Genomic DNA, 11309 nt, shown 5'->3' on the forward strand with positions numbered 1-11309 from the left:
AGAAAGATTTAAGATATGACATGCACATCTAATATGCAATAAATTTTCATTTAACATGGGATGCAATGAGTCATTTAATAATGTAACAGTAGAATTATTATTAGATGCATTATCAAAAGTAATAGATATAATTTTATCATTAATATTATATGAACATACAGTTTGATAAATGGCATTTGAAAGTTGTTGCCCAGAATGTGGAAAATCAAAAGCACGAAAAACAAGAATACGTTTATTTAATTGCCAATCATTATCAATATAATGAGCAGTAATGGCAATAAAACAATTACTACCTACAGATGCTGACCAAATATCAGAAGTTAATGAAATTTTTACATTTAAAGTAGAGAGTGTTTCAATTAAAGTTTATCTCATTGCTAAAAAGTTAGTCATAGCTACTCTTCTAAATGTACGCCTACTAATTCTTTTGTAAGCAAGTTGTAGGTGTAATTGAACATATTCTTCAAAATTAAAAGATTCACATAAACTAAAAGGTAATTCATCCTTAACTATCCATTTTACAAGTGCTTTTCTTTGATTTTCATGTTTATATGCAAAATTACCTACAAGTGATCCCCCTTGTATATTAAGGGTACTTTGAGCATGAGAATCATGCATCCTATGACTCTCTTGATGTCTTTTTAAATGGCCTGTTTCCCCACTACTACTACAACTATAAAGTTTGGCACATTTTTTACATTTTGCTTTCCAGACTCCATCAACCATAATTCTATCAAATTCATTCCATACAGCACTAATCCTCTTACGAGAAGAGGTTTGATCTTCACTCGGTTCACTAGTTCTAGAGGAACTAGGAACATGGGGTTGGGGATTAGTTTCTTCTCCCTCAGAAACAGGAGGAATGCCAAAATGACTTTCCTCAAAAGATGACGTATCTAAATTGATGAATGCAAAAAATAAAAACTAACCACAAGGAGGAATTGAGTAGAGGGTCAGAGGGCAGAGGTAGAGCCGAGATTCTGAGCTTCCTCTTGTGCTCTCAACAGGAGTGACCTTCTCTTCTCAACAGGAACCTTCTCTTGTGTAGCACTTGAACACTTGCTAAATGCAAACTAAAAATTAAATTGCTAGAAGAGCACTTTAGAAGAGAGAAATAGTAGTAGTAGAGAAAGAGAGAATAGTTGGTTTGGTGTGGTAAGAATGAGGGAGGAAAGGGGTATTTATAGGACTCCAAAATTTTTTTTCCCAAAATACCCCTCAAATTAGCCGTTTTTGGACTGTTGGGAGGGGTATTTTGAGAAAAAAATCAAAAAATAGCAGTTGAAAACGGCTATTTTCTTCCCCCCTGCCAGATGGGCCGTGCCAGGCACGGCCCGTAACGGTTCCAAACGGGCCGTGCTAGGCACGGCCCGTAACGGGCAGAATTTTTCTGCCAGACGGGCCATGCCAGGCACGGCCTGTTTGGACCCATTACGGGCCGTGCCTGGCACGGCCCGTCTGGCAGCCCGTGATGGGCCGTGCCTGGCATGGCCCGTCTCGTGCCGGGCCGGGCCGGGCCGGGCTTGGGTTTTTGGCTGAGCGGGCCGGGCCAGGCACGACCCGTTTAGTCCGTGGCCCGGTGGGCCTGGGCTGGGCCGGCCCGGCACGGCCCGATGCCCATGACTATGCCGAGCGCATGTGTCTTCAGTTTTTTCTCTATTCTGGGCCAATTTTTATACTTGGGCTGGTCAAGTGGACCAGGCCCAGCTAATTTGGACCGAAGTTCATGCGCGCAAAAAAAAAGAAAAAAAAAAGAAAAAGAAAAAGTGCAGCTCCCTTCTCGCATTGCACATGCTAGACTGAAATTTGATATTTAAATTATAGATTAATATTGTGATTGACTTGGCATTCTATCTATACTTTATTTCAGTCTTTTAGACATCTTTAAACATACTAACTTATATAATTTATAGAGAATGCTCAACATTTGGAATTCTTTTAAGTTATTTTTTGAGTCTTGTTGGAAAAAAGAAACCTATCATGCTAAATATGTTATAACATATTTCTAAAGAGATAATCATATCTTATGATGAGTTAGAATTTTCTTTTGTCCAAATATAACTTTTTCATTTTAGAACTCTATATATGTGACCCAGGCCTAATCTGGATCTGAATATTTTGGATTGGGATCAGGTTATACATAGACCCGACCCGATCTGAATGACTCATTGGGTCAAAAATTTTAGTCGTGGAACCGACCCAATGCCCAACTTAATCTTTTATTGGGTTGGGTCTGGGTCCAATATTAGGACCCAAATGAGGAACCAAGTTAGGTCGAGGTCACTCATGACCCGGTCCAACCCAACCCATCTGCACCCCTTGTTGTATATAATGAAAAAGTTCTGGAGGTCGGCATTACATGATTGGTCTCCAAACCTTGAAGCTAGTTAGCTTCAATAAAAAGAAGAAAAAACTAGCCTGCTTCTATTCCCCCCCCCCCCCCCCCCCCCAATTCCCTTAACCTTTTTCGAGAAAAATGAAATACTATATATTTTTCCACCAGTTTTCCATCCCCATTATCCAAAAGATTAGTAATCATTTTGCCAATCCTTGACTCAAAATTGGAAGATAAGGATGTGGCAACATAGAACACTTTTCTCACAAGAATACGAGAAATATCCAAATTTTAATAATTGATAAATTCAAATTAACAAGATATGTCTAGAATTTTGTTCTCAAGAGTCATGCATCAACTATTCTTCAAATACTAAAGCAAAACAAGAAACCTAAAAAATATATCCAATATTAAACTATGAATGTAATACCAATTTTAACTTACATCGGTACAATCAGTTTTTGCTTCTAATCATACACCTATAGTAGTACCTCAATTACTAATTCTCAAAATCTATAAAGAAAGAAGAGACTGGGTAATGACATGAACAACCTAGTAAATAATAAATATCTTAACCAGATAATCCATGTAATAAATTAAATAAGTATTCTTACCGATAATAACAAATCCAAAACATTCAGTATTGCTCATAATTATATTTATATTCATAAGTCCAATTTGAAAATATCATGTTCAACTCAACAACTTTTTGACTATGACTATCTTATCCTTGTGGCAAGGTCTATACCTCATTTAACCCTTATGGAGAGGGCACTTAGTAATCAAGTCATGAAATAATCAAAGTATTAATATTTTAACCTCCATTGGCGAAATGCAAAATATACCAAAGCTCTTTTTACAGAATAATATATATCATATTCCAATCAAAAAATACATATTTCATACAAAATCTATAAATAACATGCATAATATTCCATAATAAAAATATTGATTTCAAATTATAAAATTATTTTCTACTCAAAACACAGTTTCATAAAATCCATAAATTGCATGTAAATTGATTTTAGTTTATTTGATGTCAAAATTTATATTAATTAACTAAAAAAATCATGAAAGATGGATCATTACTTACCTTGCTAGTACACATATAAATCCAAATATATTGGGAAATTTTCCTTGCAAAACATCGATTTACAAACTATAGTGCAATAGCCCCTTGCTGGATTTCTTTTAGTCTAGATGATTGCACCCGTACTTAGAATCAAGTATGATAATTAGAAAGGGTACTGAGTAGAAAAAATAGGAGAAAGAGTTGAAAGAAGAGAACATAACTGGCTGAATGGCAGCATTTGGTGGTCCAAGTTAGTCTAATCAAGTAATCCAATCAGTCAAATCTCGAAATGAGAGTCACACGAGGGTAATGATACATAACAAAGGTTGATGATGGGGGATCCAGGGATGCCCGACAAGGGGCATATGGGGTCCGACACACCACATGCCACTAGAGCAATTTAGGATCCTTTGCCTGAGTCGACCAAGATCACAAGGGAGGGACCCTCAGGAGTCCACCCATCTAGAGAGAGTGAGAGAGAGAAAGAGAGAATAAGAGAGACAAAAAGGAGAAGAGAGCAGTAATGGGAGAGAAAAGGTGATGGAATAGAAGTCTCATTGGCCTCTTATGAAAAGGGAAGAAGGGGGCCACTACAGAAAGATGAAAAATTCTGATTATAATCTACCAAAGCTAGAACGAAGTATCGGTAATATGGTTACTGTGCTAAAATTTGCCAATACTTTTGGGTAGCATCGGTATATTACAACGCTTAAAAATGTCAGAAATAGATTACAGAGTTTTACCAATACTCTTTGTCAAGCATCATCGAAAGCCAAGAATTAGCCGACACGCATATATGCATCGGAGATAGTTTATCGGCATTGATGGTGGATTAGAGAGATAAGATGATACGAATAAGTATCGTCAGAAGCCAATAACATGACGACACTTATAAGCATTGCTGGAAACCATATATCCCCCCAAATCCCTACCCGACCCACTATCATCCCCATTTGTCTCACACAACCGCAAGCCGAGCTCCTCCTCCAAAGAGCCTCTCCACTGCTGCCCGACCCACCAATGCCTCTCCACTGGCCTCATTCTCCTCCTTCGCAAGCTCTCCTCATCCTCCTCCTCCTTCTCGCCCGTAGCCACCACCAGTCAGCAATGTTCTTCAAAACTTCGGCCGACTATCCTCCTCCGTCGATGACGTTGTTGCCGCCCCATGGATCTCAGGTCAGCTCTATTGATTTTTCGTCTGGTGGTATATTTGCATGATGACCTAATAATCCCCAAATGGTTTTTTTTATGCATGACAGATCTTTGAGGATAGTGCCATCGAGATCTCGATTTTCCTCGTGGATTGCACTCGATTCCTCAATGGTGATTCTTGATTTGACTTTTTTTGAGTCATGTTTTAGATATCACCCCGTTCTCTTATTTTTTGCTGAATTTCCCCCCCATTTATTTGAGATCCATCAGATGAGTCGTCCATATGTTTGTTTTGTTTCGAGAATTTCACTTTCTATAAGTTCTTTATGGAATGTTTGGTCAATGGACTCCGTGCTACTTTCACTGCTAATCTGCACAAGCAGTTCCTTTCTTTCTGTCTATGATTATATTGGATTGCAAAGTTCTTGTTTTTGTTTCTTGATGCTCCACTGCTAAGAAAAATCATTGCAATAAGAAATTTGTTAAGCCACTTTGGTTTTGTTGCAATTAATTTTATCATTTTTGAGTTGATGAAACTATTAGGCACTTGTAATATTTACTGTTGTTCTTTTGCTTTTTGGAAGAATACAAGAAAGATGAAATGGTTAGTTGTAGTCCTACGTAATCCAAGATGATTAAACTGCATATTTGCTTTACAGCGAGTGTTCAAATGAGATTAATCATGTAAGAGTTTCAATAGCCATATTAAAGTCTGCTTCTTTGAACAAATCAATGATTTCTTCTTTACCTAATTACTTACAATCATCTTCTCATCAACATTATTTAAAAAAAAAAATCAACTACATTAGGGGCCACTTTGTGGCTTACTTAAATCCAGAACTATTATTGAGAGTTGCTTTCCAAGAATGATCAAATTACATATCTAATGAATTAGCTTCCCAAGTTGAGCAGAACTCAATTGTACGGAATATCACAATAACGGTAAAAATTGGGGGATTTTAGGAGCAACGAGTTTTTTTTTGAGAAATAGAAGTAGTGAGTTGTTTAGTGTACACATACCACGAGCAATTGTTTAAGCAGATATGTATCAGAAATCAAATTTATTCTTGATAGAGTATTTGAAATCACTTGTAAAAAACCATTATTATTGCATGATATGGATACATCCCAATATGTTGAATTATGTTAAATAGTAGATACTTGTATTATGTGGCTGGCATGTGTTGATAAGAACAAAAATTTTTGTCCTCTCATCTTTTACCAATTTAATGGCTCATGCGTCGAGAATTTAATACACATACTAAAATCAAAGTTTATAAAGTGTATGTTATTTGCTAAGTTCTTTTCCTTATAAATTTTTATGGAATGTAATATTAAATATTTAATTTTATTTATCTTTTTTAGATAAGTTGCAATTCAATGAATATTCTAATAGAATGAACAAAAATTAGATAAATAAGTTGAGATCCAGCAAAAAAATATTTGGATGGAGTTTAGAATTTTATTAAATTTGCTTTTGAGAAAGCTAATATGTAGAAATATTTTATGTCCACGTTGAAAATATGTAAATTATTTTTCTCTCACTCCAAAAGTTATTGATGAATATTTGGTGTGGAATGGATTTCTAAAAGATTATAATGAATGGATATTTCATGGAGAGTTAATGTTGCCATCTCCATATAACCAACCCTCCTATATAGAACACACCTTTAGTTTTAGATCCAGTAATATGAAAAAAAATTTATAGAAGAAAATAATATAAGAGGCTTACTTAGAGACTTAGACATGATATTAAAAATTTAACAGATTTTAGTGGAGGATAAGAAGCAGCTACAATAGGTAATGAACGTACATTTACTGATTCTATGCATGTTGAGGAATCTATATATTTATCTAATGATGAGACAGCTCGGTACCATAACTTGAAAAAAGATGAGGTTCAAGAAGTATATCCAGATTGTAAATTTTTTTTAAAAAAAAATTTCTTATGCATTTATTCTATTTGAAATATTTGAATGAGTGGTCAAGTAAGTTTTTTACTAAGCTGGTTCAATTATTGAAGGATGCTTTTTTGGAAGGTGTTACTTTGCCATCATCTTTTTATGAAGCCAAAAAACTAGTAAAAAAATTAGATCTTAGATATAAGAAGATACATAGTTGTTCGAATGACTGTACTTTATACCATAGTAAAAATATTAACTAAGAGTTATGCCATATGTGTAGATCTTCACGATGGAAAAAATATGAAGAAGATGAGCATGATTTGTTGAATAAAGTGGATGTTACATGTACTAAGAAAAAATTGGCCAAGGTTTTGTGGTAATTTCCTCTCATACCTAGATTGAAAAAAATATATGCATCATAAAAAACAACTTCATCGATGAGATGGCATGACGAATGTCATACAAATGATAGAATGTTAAGACACCCAGTAGATAGTTAAGCATAAAATTATTTGATGATAGGCATCACAATTTTACTTCTGATGTTCGCAATGTTAAGGCTGGGTTTAGCTACTGATGGGTTCAATTTATTTTGAACGATGAGTTCTACATACAATACTTGGCCGATTGTTTTGATTCCTTGTACTTTGTCACTATGGATGTGTATGAAATAGTCTTTACTTATTTTATTAATAGTTGTTCCAAGTGATAAGGATCCAGGTAATGTTATAGAAGGGTCTTGATGCATTTCATGATTTCACTAGCCAAACATTCAAATTGCGGGCATCTCTTATTTGGACTATCAATGATTTTTCTGCATATCCTAATTTATCCAGATGGAGCACTAAAGGTTACATTGCATGTCCTTCTTGTGGGGATTCAGCTCAATCATATTGGTTAAAATATGGAGAAAAATTCTATTATATGAGCCATTGTCGATGGTTAGAAGCAAACCATATATTTCAATTTCATAGTGATCTGTTTGATGGTACTATAGAGTTGCGATCTATCCTTATTCCACTAACTAGAACTGAAGTTCTTAGACAAATGCTTGGCATCAATTACAGTTATTGTAAGGTCTCCAAATGTTCAAAAAAAAGAGGAAGGGAGGATGTTGGAAGCTTAATGAATGATGGGTTAATAGAGGAGATCACTACTAGCAATCTTGATGCAGGGGTTTTTGAGGATGTTGACATCTTTTTTGAGAATAATGACATTGTATATGGATAGAAAAATGATGATGACATAATGGTAGCATCTACACAAAGAGCTGTTACACAGTTATAAAAAAAGAGTATTTTCTTTGATTTATCATATTGAGAGTACAATCTTCTTCGGCATAATCTTGATGTCATGCATATAGAGAAGAATGTTTATGATAACTGGATTGGACCATTGTTAAATCTTAATGGAAATATCAAAGATAACTTAAAAGTACATTTTGATTTGAAAGACATGGGTATAAGACAAAAGCTTCATTCGAAAGGGCTTGCCAATGATAAAATTTATACACCACCTACATGTTACACAGTATCTACTAGAGAGAAAATCTTTTTTCTATCAGTTCTGAAAAATATGAAGGTTTTTAATGGGTATGCATCAAATATTTCACGATGTGTCAATCTCAACCAGTAAAAACTTTCAAATCTTAAAAGTCATGAAGATTATATTTTGATGCAAGATATCTTTCTACTGGCTTTAAGATCGTTAATGCCAAAACAAGTTCTTGCATTGTTTTTCAATTATCATCATTTTTTAAGATATTATGTTCCAACGTTCTTGATCCTCAAGAGCATGATCACTTGGAGTCTAATGTTGCACTTATACTTTGCCATATAAAAAATATCTTTCCTCCTGAATTTTTTTACTATTATGGCTCATCTACTCATTCACTTTGATTCAGAAGCTAAACTTGGTGGACCGATTTACTACCGATGGATATATCCTATTGAGAGGTTAGTTTGCTAAACTCTATGTAAGGTATCTTGTAAACTTAAAGGATTATATATGCAATCAAGCCTATTCCAAGGGTTCGATTGCTGAAGGATATATTACTAAGGAGTGTTTGATATTTTGTTTAAGATATCTTCAAAGTGTAGAGACTGCATTCAATCGACCTCAAAGAAATTGTCACATTGTATAGAATGTAGAAGTTTACAAGTTCTCATCCAGTGGAAGCATTCTGGAGAAGGTTGAAAGTGTTGTTCTTGACCAAAAATTGATGGCACAAGCACATCATTATATTTTACTTCATAGTGACATAATATCCGAGTATTGCAGATTAGTATGGTTATAAGATAATTTAATTTAATGTCATATCATATATAATATTCTTAACCAATGATTTTTTGATTGTGCAAAAAAATTTTAGTTGCTCAGCGACAAGTCAACCATAACATTCATCTTAACTCAAGGATTGAGCAACAATGGTTAGTTGGGTTATTTTCTGAATGGCTTTTTAAATAGGTTAAACATTTAATACATTAGTTTGTTTTAATTTCGGTAGACATTAACAGTGAATATTTAATCATTAGTTGAATTATGTTTTCTCGATACCAACGATGATGGAGAGAAATTATTCTGATGAATTAATAGCCATTGCTCGAGGTCCAAACAATATTGTCAATAGATATAATGGGTTTATCATAAATGGTTTTAATTCCATACTAAAGCGCATGAGAAATTTAGAAATATCCGAAAAAAATGGAGTTATGATGGAAGCAAATGGAAAAACTTATTATGGTGCCCTTACAGATATTTATGAGTCGGATTATTATGAAAGGTTTAAGATAGTATTATTATGTTGTGATTGGGTGGATATAAACTCACCTAGAGGTTTGAGGCAAGATACAAATGGATTTCCATTTCTAAATTTTTTAAGGTTGACACATACTGGTGTTATTAAAAGATGCTGACCCATTCATTTTTTTATCTCAAGCTTGACAAGTATGTTTTGTGCAAGACTCAAAAGATAAAGAATGGGCTGTTATAATTAAGACTGAATCTAGAAACTTGTATAATATGGTAAAAGGGTTGGAACAAGAGGATGATGAGACTTATACTCAATGTATACCTTATAATGCTGTGCTAACTGATGAACTAAATGCTACAATGAGTTTGGTTAGGATGGATGCTGAAGGAGAGAATAATAATGCTTGATTCTTAATGGTAAACAATATTTATGATATATACATTGTATGAATTATTGTCTTCTCTTATCATATTCAGTTAATAAATATTATTTCTTATTAGCAATCCATTTAATATTGAATTTTATTTAATTGATATTGATTTTTATTTATGCATGCTAGGTAACATCATGCGTTGAGAGCAACAATTCAAAGATGTGGAGTTTCAACATTGTTAGGCTCGATCATCTTCCATTTAATCCCTATAGTCCCAGCAGCCCCACGAGCCCCAATAGCCCGATGAGCTCTAGTAGCACGTAGTCCTAGCAGCCCCACGAGCCCCAATATAGTCATGGGCATCGGGCCGTGCCGGCCCGGCCCGGCCCAGGCCCACCGGGCCACGGACTAAACGGGCCGTGCCTGGCCCGGCCCGCTTCGTGCCTGGCTCAGCCAAAAACCCAAGCCCGGCCCGGCCCTAGGCCCGTGGATTGGCGGGCCGGGCCCGGCACGGCACGAGACGGGCCGTGCCAGGCACGGCCCATTACGGGCTGCCAGACGGGCCGTGCCAGGCACGGCCCGTAACAGGTCCAAACGGGCCGTGCCTGGCACGGCCCGTCTGGCAGAAAAATTCTGCCCGTTACGGGCCGTGCCTGGCACGGCCCGTTTGGACCCGTTACGGGCCGTGCCTGGCACGGGCCGTCTGGCAGGGGGGAAGAAAATAGCCGTTTCCAAGGGCTATTTTTGGTTTTTTTCCCAAAATACCCCTCCCAACAGTCCAAAAACGGCTAATTTGAGGGGTATTTTGGGAATTTTTTTTGAGTCCTATAAATACCCCTTTCCTCCCTCATTCTCACCACACCAAACCAACTATTCTCTCCTTCTCTACTACTACTATTTCTCTCTTCTAAGGTGCTCTTCTAGCAATTTAATTTTTAGTTTGCATTTAGCAAGTGTTCAAGTGCTACACAAGAGGAGGTTCCTGTTGAGAAGAGAAGGTCACTCCTGTTGAGAGCACAAGAGGAAGCTCAGAATCTCGGCTCTACCTCTGCCCTCTGACCCTCTATTCAATTCCTCATTGTGGTTAGTTTTTATTTTTGCATTCATCAATTTAGATATGTCATCTTTTGAGGAAAGTCATTTTGGCATTCCTCCTGTTTCTGAGGAAGAAGTAACTAATCCCCAACAAGGGTTTTTTCACATCTTTAACCCAAACAATTGCTTCGGTCTTCAACTCAATCTTTCTGATCTTCGAGAGCCTAGGAGGCTCGACGGGAAGAAGACTTTGGTTTCCTTGATTGAGGCTTTCATTCCTATTCCTATGTTCCTAGTTCCTCTAGAACTAGTGAACCGAGTGAAGATCAAACCTCTTCTCGTAAGAGGACTAGTGCTGTATGGAATGAATTTGATAGAATTATGGTTGATGGAGTCTGGAAAGCAAAATGTAAAAAATGTGCCAAACTTTATAGTTGTAGTAGTAGTGGGGGAACAGGCTATTTAAAAAGACATCAAGAGAGTCATAGGATGCATGATTCTCATGCTCAAAGTACCCTTAATATACAAGGAGGATCACTTGTAGGTAATTTTGCATATAATCATGAAAATCAAAGAAAAGCACTTGTAAAATAGATAGTTAAGGATGAATTACCTTTTAGTTTATGTGAATCTTTTAATTTTGAAGAATATGTTCAATTAAATCTACAACCTGCTTACAAAAGAAC

This window comes from Phoenix dactylifera, chromosome 5 (assembly GCF_051530095.1).
Source record: "Phoenix dactylifera cultivar Ajwa chromosome 5, Ajwa_hap1_PhDact_Kaust_v1.1, whole genome shotgun sequence".
In the NCBI taxonomy this organism is placed as follows: domain Eukaryota; kingdom Viridiplantae; phylum Streptophyta; class Magnoliopsida; order Arecales; family Arecaceae; genus Phoenix; species Phoenix dactylifera.